This window comes from Lygodium microphyllum, chromosome 15, assembly GCF_053477565.2.
Source record: "Lygodium microphyllum isolate KBCC chromosome 15, Lygodium_microphyllum_v1.1.10, whole genome shotgun sequence".
Taxonomy (NCBI): domain Eukaryota; kingdom Viridiplantae; phylum Streptophyta; class Polypodiopsida; order Schizaeales; family Lygodiaceae; genus Lygodium; species Lygodium microphyllum.
In genome coordinates, this window is record NC_141149.1 from 33,026,643 (window position 1) to 33,033,138 (window position 6,496).

A 6,496-nucleotide genomic window follows, 5' to 3' on the forward strand; every position below is an offset into this window, starting at 1 on the left:
AAACCTCAAGACACTTGTTTAGAAAGCTCTTAGTTCACTCCTTCTTCTTTTCTCTATTCAAAGTGATGTCCACTGCCTGTGTACTGCGATCGCGGCGCACACGATTTCGCAAATCCTCTCTTTATTTTTTTATTTTTATAAAATCTCCAAACTAACTAAAATATCACGTCTTTTCTTTTAAATGACATCCAGTTCTAAAAATCTCCATATATTTTTTTAGGATAATATCTAAAATATCTAAAATATTCTAGTTTTGCCCAAAATCTAATATTTTTGGGCCATCCAAACTATACACATTAACCTAGTGATTAATATAACTCATAAGTCTTGTTCACGTTGTAATTTACGTGAAGGGTGGCTACGGTCCTTTTCAATCCGAGAAAAATATCGGATTTATGACTCTTGATTTTTCTAAATAAAATATTTTAAATTAAATAAAAATTATTAATAATTAATGTTAGTTAGTTTTTACCTTAGTTAGTCTTTAGCTAGTAATTTTTTTGACTTATTAATGGACTAACTAACTTTCAAACTAACCAACTAACTTTTATTGTGTGGAAATATTACATCAGAAATGAAGATACATCATTCTAAGCAAGAAAACGTCACTTACACTAAAACCCGCACACCTAGTAAAGCATTGGTTTTCGATACATCGGAGCCATTGACACTACCACATAGCTGCAGATGCTTTTGAATTCATCAAATAGTATACCATTCTGTGCTTGAATCATTGCGTATACCCATTCCATCAAATCATCTCTCTCTCTCTCTCTCTCTCTCTCTCTCTCTCTCTCTCTCTCTCTCTCTCTCTCTCTCTCTCTCTCTCTCTCTCTCTCTCTCTCTCTCTCTCTCTCTCTCTCTCTCTCTCTTAAATGTACACATAAAAAAAGGAATAGGGAGGATAGAGAAAGACTGATTTTCTAACTTTTAGCATAGCACATCATTTCTCGCGCTTATTATGGTGATCGAAAGTGAGAAATTACAAAAATACATTGCCCATGCAACGTGTCATGATTTGATTGAATCAAAAGTGCCAATTTCTCTCCCATGAAGAGGCGCATCGAATTTCTCTCCCATGAAGAGGTGCCCCAAATTTCGCACCCCCTCCTTCCATGTTGTGTGAAGAAATCATGTTTTGAGCCTCATTAGACTTCTAAATCACCTAATTATCAAGTATCTAGTTTATCTTCTTTATGTTCATCCTATCAGTAGTAGCCATTTGCTTAAAATCGAAGGCTCAAATGACCAATACCTTTTTATTTTTACTACAAATACTCCATTTTTCACTTCAAGATTGGCATCTAAATATGCCCCCCATTGGAAACCATAGGATAGGGCGACTCAGTCCATCATCAGACCCACGAACTGATCTACATAGAAACAAAACATAAAGAGCATCAAGCTGCTTCAAATAAAATACACAACATAGCATAAAACAGAGCTCTCACCCTACCCCTTTTGACAAAGATTAAGGCATGAATTCCACAAGGGATATGCCAAGCATAGTTTGACAAAGAGATTGAGAGCTAGTCACTAAACGGACTACTCCAATACAAATCGGCTAAAAGGTTGAGCTAGTGACTAGCACACTACTCCAATACAAATCGGCTAAAAGTTTGATCAAAGAAGTCATCCTAACTAGTGGTCTAGCCCATCTACTTGACCTAGGACAACTGGACCAAGAACTCCCAGTAGGTGAGTACTCTTATAACTTGGTCCACTTAAAGTCATATAATTTTACATTTTTCTCATTCTTTATTTTTCATTAGTGATACTCGAATGTGTAAAAAGGAGGGAGCTGAGCATATTGTGACCCAAGGAAAATAGGGCATCAGAGTCTCAGTACCCTAGAACCTACTAAGCTCTCACGAGATGACACTAATCCTTTTTTCTTGCTCACTTTTATTTTTTCTCCAACCATCCTTATTTTCTTTTAGACTAAATGCCACCCTATGAAGACAAGGAATCAATTCCAAGTCAAACTCATCCCAAGGAACCTATCAGGCCTTTACAAGGCAATGAATATCTGCTCTTTTTTATTTTTTTATTTTTTTTCTTATTTTAGGTTTTAAAACTCATTTTTACACATCTCCATGTTGTATTGGATTTCAAACATATCTATCTTTTTTTTTCCCTTTATTTGTCAAGCTTTCCTAGCTGCCTCACAACTAACACGAATTCTTGGAAATAGATGCCTAGTAGGTTAATAAGACAGGGTCACTAAGGCTACCACTAAGATAAATCTTTGTATACCTGACAACATCTTTGCAAAAGGCAGACATACCTAACCTAATCCTGGGAGTTCATGCCTTGGCTAGTTTCCAACAAAGAAAAAAACATGTCCAAGTACACATACACATTATGCTTAAGGAGAAAGAATTTAGAAAGCAAATACACCACTTGGAATGGCCACAAGAAGACTCCTCTCTTGATTTATCACTCGATGGAGTCTCACTACCAGAAGGCCCCTCTAGCACATCCAATTCCGTTGAGGATATGGGTGCTCTCTCATTTTGTGGCGATTCTAGGTAAGCATCAATTATAACACGTCTGTCACCTCTAGCAAAGATTAAATGACTAGTCGATATGTTAACTTGACAGTTGGATTGCAAGATCCATGGCCTTCCTAATAGCACTTGGTAGCTTGGCTTCCCTACAAACCTAATGACCCTAAAGTTCAAGATGCATTTGACATTTACTAATGGTTACATTGACTTTGGTAGCACAACCTTCCAATTGTCTCAAACTGTCATCAACCATCCTTAGAATTGTGGAGGCATCTTTTTGGATCTATAATCCTAGTCTCTCCATCAATTCCAAGCTCATAATGTTAATAGAGAATCATGTATCCACAATGATATGGTCCACCAATACACCATCAACATAAGCTAACACCCTTGGGCAATGTTTTTTGGCATGCTCAAACTAGTCATCACCAACACAAGCTATACCCAAGGGTTCAACAATATATCCAGTGCAAAGGATCTTCTCAAACTCCTTATGCACTCTCAAGGATAGTTTAATTAACTACAAGAGGTTAACATCAGGCTTGACCTCACAAAGAGAACTTGCTAGATCAAATTTCCAAAGGTTAGCAATAGTCCTCTTCACTTGCCAAACCATATGCTCTCTTTAAGTTAGTTGCTTCATAGGCTTAGGCACTTCTTTCTTGGCCTTCACTTTCTTCTTCGTCGGCTCTCCTTATTAAGTCTACTAAGCCATCAACAACCTTCAAAGGACCACCTTGCACATCAAGATTAAGAATTTTTCTTGGCCTTATCATCCCATTTAGGGGTTTCCTCAATCGATTTTACATTATCTTTATCTCCCTCTTTGGCCTTTTGAACTCTCATAATTATTCGTAAATTAGAAGCTTTAGTGGCATTAATGTGCATTGCTTCAATCAAACTTATGTCATTTTCATTAGGTGGTTCTTCCACAGAAGCCTTTCCCCTCTACAAAATCTACTCCAATCCTCATCTTGTTGAAGATTGTTTTCTTGTCCTTGGTGATTAATAGGACATGGTTGTCTACTTCCTTGCTAAAGAAAACTAATCTTGCTCTAGTAGGTGCTGGCTAAGTGGTCGAACTTCTTGAATATATTGTATTTAACATTGGGGTAGTTTTGATGGAAGTATTTCTCTCCCATGAAGAGGTGCACCGAATGTGCACCCCTTCCATGTTGTGTGAAATAATCATGTTTTGAGTCTCATTTGACTTTTGAATCACCTAATCAACAAATATCCAGTTCATCTTCTTTGTGTTCACATTGTCAACAAGTGGTTTGCTTAAAATTGGAGGCCCAAAAACAAACTTGGATTCAAGATTTGAAAGAAGGAGTGCACTCATGGCATCATTTTCTACTAATTTGGCCTCCTACACACTTTTTAATGCTTCTAGATAGCTACTTCGTAATGCCAAAGTTGCACCTCTTTAAATGGACCATTTAACAAACTCTGGACGCTTTCAATGTGTCTCGAACTACCCGCTTTCACTTAGAAAACTCTAATATCTCTTGATTTTTACTACAAATACTCCATTTTTCACTTTAATGTTTGTACGTAAATACACCTCTCACTTAGACTACATGGCTCTCTCCCAAGAATGAAGATTACTTCTATGCATAGCCTTCTCATAGGTACATGACTCAACAAAGTCTATCACCATGACATAGTCCATAGAGGGCTCATAACAATCAAGAGGACATGAAGGTCTAGTGGAGTGTCTCAAGAGTAGCTATGAGGCTTGTACGACCTATCCTCTCTGCCCAATATCATGATCTTGCACAACAGGCGGATCCTACACCACTACATCATTAGCAATCAATAAGAGGCTCCTCCTAAAATATCACCATGCAGACCTCAATCACATGTTTTAGTCCCATATGCATCTTTTTCTCATGGAATATAACATTATAGCTATCGATAATCTTCCAATCTTGGGGATCCCAAAGGCAATAGCACATCTCACCTGTATCACCATATCCAAGAAAGATGTATCTAACAAAATTTCGATCCAACTTATTGTGTTTGTCTTTGGAAATATGGAAAAAATCCTCACATCTAAAGACTCCCAAGTGTGCATATGAGGGGGGTTTACTAGATTACCTCCTCTAAAACTCTACCATCAAGACCAATGCATGGGGATCTACTAATGAGATACACACCAATAGTAACTATCTCAGTAACAAAGTATTGTGGTAAGCCTACTTGACTAAGCAAACTATGGAATCTTTCCTAAATACTCATATTCATGCGCTCTACAACACCATTCTAGGATGGGATATATGGGGTGGTCAATTGACGCTTCCACCCCACTCATTACAAAGCTATTCAAATTCCTTAGAGATATATTCACTCCCACTATTAGATCTCATAGGCATTTCAACCTGTTGAGATTTGCAATCACATCCATGTTGCCTCTTTGTATGAAGCAGATGGGTAGAGGATTTGCAAGATACTTGAATCCCATAGGCCTAGAGGGGAAGACTACCATCTACCCTATTCTATATAGCATTGTACTTGGATATCACTTTCATATATGATAAATGCAATGTCATTTTCTCTTTGTTCTTCAGCTTAGTGTACTTGATTTTCTTGTGTTTGTACTTAAGTCAAGACTTGATTCCTGTAATGTCTAAGTACTCAAGAATCTAGTGTTGGTCTATGAGCCACCATAGCTACCATTTTCTAGATCTGTCTTTTTCACATGGTATCAGAGCACAACTGAGCATGGCTTAGCATGTTTTAGCTCACCTCTCTACTCCTATAGGTCTCCTCTCACTCATCTCAGCTCAGGTCCACTTGGCTTGAGTGCATGAACTCATTTTACACCTCCATCTTCACTTTGCCCTCTTGTCTGCCATAGCCAGACAATACCAGCTCACTTGGAGCTTCTTGATCTACTCCTACATCTCATATTTCTTCACACTTCCTTCTGGAGAAACATTCCCTGACTCTAGACGCTTCTCTGTGCCACATAAAACCCTCACATTGGTGACTTCCCATCCTAGCATTGCAAAAGATTGGAGATCATTGCCCATTCTACGCCATATTCTGATTGTATCATCTCTACTCTTCTTGCGCACTACAATCTGGGCCACCACCATGGGGCTTTGAAAGCCCATGAGATAGGCTTTCTATCCATGTAAAAAGTTTGGGAAATGATCAAGTCTACAATGCACACATAGCAGAAAACTAGGCCAGCACAGAAACCCTAATGAAGACTCCATAACCAATATTTAAACAGCTTTATCTCTTCTTCATTTTCTCTCCTGCCACTCAAGCCACAGTGTTACCACTCAAATATCATTGGATTTGGCATACATTCTCACAACAAATCATTGAAGAGGTGAGATCTTGGGGATTTTTTTTGGCAAGGTTGAAGCATAGTGTCTCTTGACACTGATCTAGTGACTCTTGTCACTTGTGTCATCTAACACGATCAGCTTTGCATCTGTTCAAATCTAAGTTTTTATGCTACTCCAACATCAAATCAAGGAGGGGAAGACTCAGACTTGCAAGACCTTGAAGACCTCAAATATCTTTGAAGATTTCAAGTTCAAAGGACATACTAGTCACCTAGTATCTCTTGATACTAATCACCTAGTGCTTCTTGGCACTTGTGCTCAACCCTTCTACTGCTGAAATCTAAAATTTTTGGAGCTGATTTGATGCTGACCTTGCAACCTCAACCTGGGCAAGGACTCACCGACAGTTCGATTCAAAGGGGTTAGGTTTCACACCAGGCAGACTCGCATCCTAATGAAGAAAGGTATCTGGGCCATCACAAATGGCAAAGAGAAGAAGCCTTGAGATGCGGACCTTGCAGTCACATGGAAAAAGAATGATGATAAGGCATGGGCTATCATCAAATTGGAATTGGATGACAGCTACATCCACCTTGTGGATACCTGTGAAACCTCTAATGATACATGGAAGAGATTAGATACTTTATTTGGTGTACAATCAAAGTCATCTAAGTATGGATTATT